Source organism: Asparagus officinalis, chromosome 3 (assembly GCF_001876935.1).
Source record: "Asparagus officinalis chromosome 3, Aspof.V1, whole genome shotgun sequence".
Taxonomy (NCBI): domain Eukaryota; kingdom Viridiplantae; phylum Streptophyta; class Magnoliopsida; order Asparagales; family Asparagaceae; genus Asparagus; species Asparagus officinalis.
This window is the reverse complement of record NC_033796.1, coordinates 29178009-29188989: the sequence shown is the minus strand read 5'-3', so window position 1 is coordinate 29188989 and position 10981 is coordinate 29178009. Positions and strand designations below refer to the sequence as shown.

Here is a 10981-nt window from a genome sequence, read left to right as displayed (position 1 = left end):
TATCAATACAATTAAATAAAATAGATCAATCGTGGATGTGCAACATGAAAATTACATGCAATGTGATATATACATGTCTATTTTTAACTGGTCATACTTTAAACTTTAGTGAGGTTAGAAACAAACATAATGTAACATAATGTATGAACTGAATACTTTATTCTAATCAGACAATACAAGCAAACATAAAACATCACAAATTATAAACTCCCACTAAATCATGATATTCTTAAATAATACCACACTCATATGAGCAGTGTGCTCATGAAAGACCTTGGGTGATAATCCTTTTGTAAGAAGATCAACTATCATGGAGTTTATCCCAATATACTCTACGGATATCTGTCCACTCTACACCCTTTCTTTCACAACTAGGAACTTAATGTCAATGTTTTTTGACTTAGTCGAGCTCTTGTTGTTATTGAAATACATAACTGCTGATTTATTGTCACAAAATAACTTTAGTGGTCTTTTAACATTTTCCAGAATGTGCAGTCCAGTGACAAAATTTCGTAACCATATTCCATGATTAGATACCTCATAGCAAGCTACAAATTCTGCTGCCATAGTAGAGAAAGCTACATGTATATGTTTGACACTTTTTCATGATATAGCTGCTCCTGCTAACATATAAATGTAGCCTGATGTAGACTTTCTGCTATCTTGGCATCCAGCAAAATCAGAATTAGAGTACCCAATGACCTCCAATTATTCTGATTTTCTGTATGTGAACTTATAATCTTTTATTTTTTGAAGGTACCTCATAACCCTTTTGACTAGTATCCAATGGTCCATACCAGAATTGCTTAAATATCTGCCTAACATACCAACAATGTACGCAATATCCGAACGCATACACACCTGAGCATACATTAGACTTCCTACAACTGAAGCATAAGGAATCTTCTGCATTTCTTGAATTTTAATGTTACTTTTAGGGTACTGATTGAGACTGAACTTGTCTCGTTTAGCAACATGGGTGTCACCTGGTCTGCAATTTTGTATGCCAAATCTTTTGAGTACTTTATCGATATAGCTCTTTTGTGATAATCCAAGTGTACATCGAGAATGATCTCGATGTATCTGGATTTCTAATATAAAAGAGGTGTCCCCAAGATCTTTCATCTCAAAATTCTTTGCTAGAAATCTCTTAGTTTCGTGCAACATGCCTATATCATTAGTGACAAGCAATATATTATCGACATACAGAACTATGAAAATATACTTACTCCCACTGAACTTGTGATATACATAGTCATTAACAATATTTATCTCAAAACCAAACGAGATAATTATTTGTTGGAACTTGTGATACCATATTGGTGAGGAGCTTGTTTGAGTCTATAGATGGATTTTCTTAATTTACAAACCATATTCTTCGGGTCTCCGGACACAAACTTTTCTGGTTGCACCATATAGATCATTTCATTAATGTTTCCATTGAGAAACATTGTTTTAACATCTATCTGAAGTAACTCAAGATCAAAGTGAGCAACAAGCGCCATTATTATTCTAAAAGTGTCTTTCGATGAAACCCGAGATAAAGTCTCTGTATAATCAATACATTCCTTTCGAGTATAGCCTTTAGCTACAAGGCATGCCTTATACCTCTTCATATTACCATTTGCATCCTGCTTGGTTTTAAATATCCATTTACAACCAATTGGTTTTGCATCTTCTGGTAATGGAACATGTTTCCAAACCTTATTGTCTTGCATAGGCTTGTACTCTTCATTCATAGCATCAATCCATTTTTGAGAGTTAGAACTTTTTATGGCCCGATGGAAATTGATTGGATCATCTTCCATCATTCTATTATTTTCCTCATGCTCTTGAAGAAATATAATACAATCATCTGGAATAACATTTCTCATTTCTCTCATGGTGTAATGACTGTGAATTTTAATACTAGTTAAAATAATTTTCTGGTATTTTAAATATTTAATTATTATTTTTAAAAAAAGTGTATTTTTATTTTCTCGATTTACTAGAATTTTCTATGATTTAAAAATCTAAATTTTATTTTTTGCTTAAATGATTTTAATATTTATAAATTACTTTAGTGTAGTAAAAATTTCTAGAATTCAGCCGTTGTGTTATCGATATTATTATGTATTATTTTGAATAATAAGTTGTATTATATATGAGAAATATGGGTATGCTTGGTACCAAGCATAAAAAGTTGTGCTTGGTAGTAAGGTGTCACATCTCCCTCCACTCATTCAAATGTGGGACTACATTCACATGAGTAATGAGTGGATGGGGATGTGGCACATCATTACCAAGCACAAAATTTATGCTTGGTACCAAACATACCCATATTTCTCTCTCTTTATATATATATACTAGTATTTAAACCCGTGCAAAGCACGGATCCTAAAAGATTTTCTACAAATATTAACATGTTATCAAAATAATGTATTCTGCTTTAGATATTAAGTATAGTAGTGGAAGTGAACCGAATAATTAATAAACAGTTTGGTTATTATTCGTCTAGATATTCGAGCAAGTTCGATTCGATAACTACTTCATTAACCAAAACTTTAAAGATTAAATAACTACTCAAAACTGAAATCGAAATAGCACAATTAAGACCAATTTTTTCAGCGCATAAATGCGTCACAGTCTGGTTGCAGCATTAAAGTCAGCCTGAAATCAACTAATTTATCTAAAGTTTTATTCAAATACTAAATCATTCCTACATCTTAAAGACCAATTTACGCTTGCAAACTGAAAATAGGAGATATGTCTAAATCATTGTCATGACAGTATTCTGTACATCATGCAGTTTCTGTCTTTAGCCACTAAATAGGAGATACGTATAGCACCTCACCCAAAACTTTGCTCCACAGTAACTCAAAACGCTAGCAGCAGGTTTCCTTGAAGTCCCCATACAACATTCTGAATTCCTTTTTGTACAATGTTTTCTCCGAGCTGTTTAATGTTGTGCATCTCTCAAGACATCATTTCCTGCATTAATTTTCTCATCATAGATGCAAACTGACTATAATCTGTCTGCCCATCCTGCCGTTAAGAGAATTGATAAGAATTTTTCTATACGCGATGCTAGAAAGTTTTGCATTAGCAGAGACACATACATTGTTTTGGTTTATCTCTTGGATCATTTCATCAAGATTGACATTGCTGATGCCCAAATATGTACACGCTTGTGAGAGATCATTGATGGTGATGTAGCCATTCCCGTCTTTGTCAAAGAAGGAGAAAGCATTCCTCAAGTTCTCCTCTTTCTCTAACTTATTCAGGTGAAGTGTCGCAGCAAGAAATTCATTACGGTCTAGTGTTCCATTATTGTCCATATCAACATGTACACTATTAAGACAATGGATTCATTATCATAAAAAAATGTAAAAAATGGAAAATCCTATAGAGGCCCCTCTCTTCAGAGTATCATGTACTGAGGACTGTGAGGATGACACTTGATGATATATGTGTCAGCACAGTCATTATTATCTATTCGTGCATAAGTATTTTGAATCCTAATGCATACCGCATCCATAAGAGCCTGGATTTCAGAATAGATCAGATCCGAGCCTAATTTTTTCAAACCCTCCTTTAGCTCATCATATGTTACTATCCCAGTATTGTCTGTGTCGAACATTTTGAACAGTTTAGGCCCCCTGTCTCTTCCTCAGACATCCTTTCTGCTATAACCTGCAATGTAGAGCAGATAATGCATACCCAATGTGTCAACTACCATAATAAATCCTCAGGAAAAAGGTCTAAGAAACAATTGAATATATATATATATATATATATAGACCTGATAGAACATTGAAATTCATTAAATAACATTTTCTTCAACTGTTCAATGATTCTTTAATATATTTAGACCATAGATTTAACAAACCCTTTTTAGGCTTTCTTAATCAATCTGAGCATGTCTTGAAGCTCAAAACTTTAAGCAGAAATCATAAGAATGAAGCTAAATTCCCCTAAAAATGAAGACTCTTGCCACTCTCATAATTAACACAAAAAGGGGGCAAAAATCAACCTTATAGGTCCAGAATTTATTTAAGTGAGAATACTTGTAGGTTGTAGGCTTAGGAAAAAGAGTGCACTCGACTGCAGAACAAAAAGCAATAAGCTTGCAATAAGTTTTATAGTTGAGTTTCTCGTTGCATCAATACTTGATTGCAGTCCAATGTATTTGCAAAAAGCAATTAAATCCTAGAGAAAGTCACATTTTTCAATCAGTAAAAGATTAATATAAACTATGGTAAAGAACCATTTTGTCCCGAAATACAATTACCTTTAACTTTAAATGGGAAACACCAAAATCATCTACTGCAGAGACCATCCATAGAATTCCCTCACTGAGAGCTTTTGGATTCTTGTGCTCTTTCATAATTTTGTCGAGCTAACATATAAGCAAAATGGCCAGTTAAATATAAATATTGTTCAAAACTAACTGCAACTTCACTGCATGAAGATAAAAGATGCTGACAAAACATAAAGTTAGTATCACATGTTAGCAACTTGCAACATAAAGTTAGTATCACATGTTAGCAACTTGCAACATTCTCACAAATTCCTGAAAAGTAGAATCTAAATTAAAAAAATAAAATACAAATAAATGGTAAATTTTTACGAAATCATCCATCGAGCAAAAAATGTCTATTGAAACAAATCACAAAACAATCATCAAAAGTATTAATACTTCCTTCTTTTTGCTGTTTTATATTTTATTTCCAAATAAATAACAGATTTAGATATTAGATCAAAATAAACAAACTACTCCCAAATTATTTAAGATAAATTTGACAAAAAATTAAAAATAAATTAACAGATAGGAAATGGATCACACCTTCTTCAAACTGCGGAAGATTCAGATGAATCATCGATTGCTGCCGCCTTTGCTCTCGTGCTGGATCGAAGATGATACCGAAGCTTGTCCCAAGGAAACCGCTGAAAAAATCATCCAAAAAAATCAGAGAAAATAGAAATTAAAGTAAAATACCAATTGAATCAAAATTCACACAGTCAATCACAAATTTTGAATATTTACCTCTTTCACTGAATGAAGAGAAGCGGCGCAAGCGAGAATTTCTAGCATCACTTCTTCCAATCAATAGGGATTTCGAGGATTGGGAAAGAGAATTTATCAGCAAAGAGGAAATTATACCAACTTGAACTCCTATTGAACTCAACTTTGCGTCACCAAAGCTCAAAAAGGCGACAACTTTGCAGCACCAAAGTGCAAATTATCCTAACTTGAACTCCTTAAACCGCAACAAAACTACCAAAACCCCTAAGCTATTATCTGTTTATTAGTAATGATCTCTTAAACAGTGTTGCAGCCTGGCCCTTGTTAGTCCACACTCTTGAGACAAACTGAGATTTTCATGTCGATTTTTTTTTTATTCAAACTAAAACTTCCCACAACGTCTATGTTTGGTTCAAATTATCAACTCATATTGCGACTGTTGAATTAAGTTAAACTACAAAGATAATGAATATGGTAGGCCAGAAGCCCTGATTCACATCAAACACCAATCCTTTGTATTGATAGTTAATGCACACCCACATAAAAACTTTTTAAATGCCTATAAAAAATCTGTCGAAAATTTAAAAAATTGCTTTGGGTTAAAAAATGCATTCCCTTGAATCGATTACCAGAAACTTGAAAAGAAAAAAGGAAAGAAAACCATGATAATTGATGAATAAATGCTGTAAAACATCAAACAAAGGCAGAGAAAAATTCCAAAACAGATATGAATTCGTCGAAAATAAGAAAAAAAATCTTACGGGGATTTTGGATGAGAGCTCAACGTCGTAGTGGCTGAAAATTGAGAGGGCGAAGAGGCAATCGCGAGAGTGAGAACATACTTTGTGCTGTAAAACATCAAACAAAGGCATATAAAATTCCCAGAATAGATATGAATTCATCAAAAATAAGAAGAAAAAATTCTTACGGGGATTTTGGATGAGAGCTCGATGTCGTAGTGGCTGGAAATTGAGAGAGCGAAGAGGCAATCGCGAGAGTGAGAACATAGTTTGTGCTGTAAAACATCAAACAAAGGAGAAAATTCCCAAAATAGATAAGAATTCGTCGAAAATAAGAAAAAAAAATCTTACGGGGATTTTGGATGAGAGCACGACATCGTAGTGGCTGGAAATTGAGAGGGCGAAGAGGCAATCGTGAGTGAGAACATACTTTGTGCTGTAAACATCAAACAAAGGCAGAGCAAATTCTTAAAATAGATATGAATTCGTCGAAAATAAGAAAAAAACTTATGGGGATTTTGGATGAGAGCTCGATGTCGTTGAACTCCACTCGGTTTTAAGGAACTCCGAGGCCCCAAATGAACTGCGATCATCAAGTCAAATCATCGAATTCGATCAGATCGTAACCCTAACCCTAGAAATTTAATTAAGATCGAGAGGAGAGGGAGGACCTGATTCATGACGTCGGGGTTCGCTTCCAGAGGAGTCAATCGCTTTTTCGAGGGTTCCGCTATTTGATAATCTCGATCTTTAATTTTGGAGAAAGGGTAGGGAATGCAGCGAAGGACGTGAGAGTTACAGGTTACGGTGGTTTATTTTTGAGGAAGACGTGGAAGATTTTTTTTAGGAGAACGTGGGCAGAGATGTGTTGGATTTTTCTATTTTATAACTGATAAAAAACCAATTTATGGGCTTCATATTTTATTGAGGGGATGAGGTGGCTCCTTCTGATTGGACCACCTAAGATTTACTATTCATAAAAGCTTTTCATTGTTCTCCTTTAGTAATAAAGAAGTAGATATATATATATAATAAACTGACGGTATGAATATATCTGATATAGTAGCACTATTATATACTATATACTAATATATATATATCCTAATTACTACCATATATCTACTAGGGTATCATTATGAAGAATTACATGGGTATTCATTGTCATGACGAGTGGGTATTTCCTCCTATGACGGGCCTCTAATAATCACATGATTGGAGCGACATTTGATGGATCCACTCCGTTGAACTTGATCTATAATTCTAAAACTTCAACACATCAAGTTTGGGATGAACCCGTCGTCGTTTGACGCCTCCATCGAGCCATGTGAAAAGTTCTAATTCATCCTCAAAATCGTTAAAGATTGATACGAGTGGATGAAGGGTCAAACGCAAACGGGTTCACCCCAAAGCTTGGTGTGTTGGGGTTTTAGAATATATAGATCAAGTTCAACGGAGCCGGATCATCCACAATGTCGCTCATTCAATGTGATTTTAGAGGACGTCAAGGAGGAAATCCTTCCTATGACAAGGATACCCATTAACTCTCTCCTCTCTCTATCTATATATATATATATATATATACTACTATTATTTACCCACATTAGTAACACATATATCGCTACAGCCCTAACTATATTATATTTACATAGCTGGAAGAGAGAGAGAGAAGAGAGAAGAGTAAAGATTGCTCATCAAACTTAAGTTGATGTCCACCCAAAACTTCCTCAAAGTCACTCTCATTTCATGTTCAAATATTTAGTCTGAGCATTGTTATCCATAGCCGGCAATGGATTAATTTGAGCTTTGTCAACGTGACGTGGCGCCATGCAAAGAGTAAGAAAGAGTTTATCCACGGCATAGTACGACTTTGGGATTATCTAAAAATAATGTCATTTTCGCAATGTGCTATAAAAAGAAAATAAAGAACTAACGAGCTATATATTAAAAGAAAAATCAAGTTCATTTTGCCTAATAGGAAGATAATGGATAATATTACACAATTTCCATCTGTAGTAAAGACAAGATACAAATTGCCAAAAGAGAAAATGAATAAAACAGACAACGTTATGTCTAGTTTATATTGCGAGAAATAAATTAAAAAGAATTTTTAAAAGATTTACGTGTTAGGTGCAAATTTCTAGGTTTAGGGTATGTTTGTAAATTTTGTAAAACTGGGTCAAGTCTAAACTTCGTCCAGTTTTAAGACTGTTTTCTGATTGGTAAAAACTAGGCTATAAATGACCCAATTCTTTTTAGTTTATTTTTTGGAGCTTAAACGAGTTTAGTTGTGGATCAATGTGGAGCTGGTCCACAACTAAATTGGTTCTCAAAAGAACCACTTTGAAAACCCAGTTTTGCCCAGTTGTCATATAGGCCCTTACGTTTAAAGATTGTTTGAGGCTGTAACAACTTGTATTTGTGTTAATGATGGGTAACCAAACAGTCAATATATTGGGAATGAGGTTGATTAGGGATCGCTCACTTCTCCGAATATCTGGTCTTGAGTTTAGTAGCTTTCAGCTTACACAAGTAGAAAATCGTTAGGGGACGGGGTTTGGTTCGCCCGTTATACCTCTGACGATCAAGTTAGCTCGTGAACTTGAGTGGGGGAAATGAAGAACTGCGAGTGTTCTTGTGTATAGTACAGTATAATTAGCAGATATTGCTTGAAAAAATAGTTTGTAAATAGCTTAGAATAGTCTTTTTGCAGGAAAAAGATCAAATATCAAGATCAAGAGCATTTAAAAGTCCCTTTATGTTGAGAATTGTACTTCTATTTATAGAGGTGCTGAAAGGGTAGAATAGTCACTTCGGTCGAGTACATGATGGCAGTATGTAGGTATGAGTTGGCGGCTGTGTCAGCACCTACTTTACACGTGCCGGTCGGCAAGTGGAGGAGAGATCGTACCTCAGCATTAAATGAGAAATGATCGGAGGCATGGCGGTGCTGACGTGGTCCGATGAGTCATGAAGACTATCGGAGCTAGATGTATGATGCACCTGCCAAACATTAAATGCGACGCCAACGTGCTGTCAGCGAGAGAGGCTCGGAAGTTGTCTTTTAGCTTAGCCGAGAAGTAACGCCTTTCGAGTCAACTTCGCGAGGCGTCGAATACCTGATCGAGTCGGCTATGTTGGGATCCTTGGCTACTTTGACCGCCAATCTGACTTGAGCGGTGCATGCAGGGGGGACACCTATCCGTTGCTGACAAATGGTCATAATTTGACGACTGAAAACACCATAACAATTAAAGAATTTAAAATTTTGGAATTAAATTTCATATATAAAAACAGGAGAAGGAAAACAAAGTATTGAAGTACTTGCTAAGAAAACAATTAAGACAAAAATACTAAAAAAATAGAAACATTAATGTGGAAAAGTAAACAATATTGGCCTTTGGACTGTGTGCATTAACTTCTTAATTTACTGACGCCAGGAACTAAATGTCTTTACCGTAACTGTCTGAAAGTCTTTTTACTTTGCGAAATTAAAAAGAGAGAATAAACAGGTTAAAATATCAACAACAACCACTATAATATTAGGAAACACATATACTAAGGATAATTTCGACTTGTGATGCCTCTAACCTTAGTCCCATGTCGACTAGGCAGGGGGCATTTGAAAATGTTTAAATAGAGAAATATGGGGTTTAAGTGTAGCATTAGATAGTAGTTTGAGCTAAGCAATGCATTATATTCAGTGAATCACACGGTTTACAGCACATCAACTAGCTTGCAAGCCTATGATATGACAAGTAGTATCAGAGCAGTTGATCATCCGGAAGTATGGAGCTAAGTGCTATGTGGGGCTAAATATATACTACACTGTGTGAATGCGGTGGGAGTTGCCGCAAGAGCTTCTAGGAGCCACCACTAGAATCTATATTGTTTGACCGTGATAGATGTGCTAGTTGTCATGTCGTGACAAGGATGTCTCATATTTAAGATGGAGTGATTGTGATACCCCTAGCCTTAGTCTTGTTGCGCGCAGCGGAAATTTTGGCAGCACTTCGGCAGCACAACAAGAGAGTCAGAGCGCAATAAGAATTTCCGTCTCACCAAGGAAACAAGAATCTGAAGCGAATATCTCAACAAAGTAAGATATCGGCTCTTCCTCTCATCAGTTCTAGGACTGACCTGTCGAGGGATCCTAAAAGCTATTACAAATCACACAAAAGCGATACAACCAATTTTTACGTGGTTCGGCAAATTGCCTACGTCCACGGGGCAAAGAGGAGGGAGATCTACTAATAGAGGGAGAGAATATAACTAGGGTTTACAATCACTTAATCTAAACTCTCACACAAACTCTCAAATCCCTCACAATATCTCTCTACAAAAGGATGCACAAAACCCTCAATAAAGGGGACTGCTCAAAACCAAAAACAAGAAAAACAACTGCGTTTTTACCCTCTGCACCCTGCCTGCGCTTCTGTTTCGCAGCCACTTTTAATAAAAAAAGCCAAAACCTCCTTGCTAACCTCCTGCACCCCTAAAACCTAATAAAATATCATTTATATAGGCAGCAGGAGAAAACGCGTGCCTGTGTTGAAAACGCGGCTCAAAATCAACTTCGTGGGCCTGGGCCTTATCAGGTCCGTTCACAAGTCTCACATCGACTGTGGAGTGGGCATTAATCGTTTAAATAGATAAGCATGAGTTCAATTGTAGATTTGGTTAGTCAATTTTGGCACTGATTTGAGCTAAACTACGCGTTATACTCAATGAGTCTTATGGCTTACATCTCGTCAATGGGTTCATGGACTCGGAGCGTGACCTTTCTTATTTTGAAATTCAAGCCTAGGAGGATAATCTATTTTCATATCTTTGTATAAAGTTTATACTAGCGTCAAATATCTCAATGTGGTCTTGTATAACTTGATAAAATCATAGTCGTTTTTTTCGTCAGAACTATAAAAACTATTTTAGAATAGAAGCTCTATTTTACTTTTTTGTATATGACGAAAGACTGAACACATTTTCTCCATAGTCACTAGTCTTTACTAATGTTTATAATCGATTTAATTCAACATTTATATTGCATACATCTTTAATTACCCTTTTGCAATTGATAGATAATAGACACCCTTAAGACAAATATATTCTCAATCCACCAGAAAAAAAAGGAGAAAACAAAGAAAGGAGGCCTAAAATTTCGACTGTTCTTCTAGAAGCGATGCCGGTTTGAACTAACCATAAAGAAGGACCCTTCAACTATATGGACCCAATTGATTTA

General features: G+C 35.4%; 1 long non-coding RNA gene across 5 annotated transcripts; it reads right to left on the bottom strand.

Moving 5' to 3' along the window:
• Positions 2656-6611, bottom strand: LOC109833591. 5 transcript variants are annotated; one of them, XR_002245265.1, is made up of 10 exons: positions 6417-6611; positions 6097-6328; positions 5934-6020; positions 5767-5853; positions 5027-5076; positions 4826-4926; positions 4271-4378; positions 3509-3672; positions 3099-3330; positions 2656-3024 (listed from the first exon to the last, which is right to left on the bottom strand). It is a non-coding gene; the product is annotated as an uncharacterized LOC109833591 (long non-coding RNA). The 5 variants fall into 5 exon arrangements; XR_002245267.1 differs by having other exon boundaries at positions 5934-5967; XR_002245266.1 differs by having other exon boundaries at positions 5027-5079; positions 6121-6328.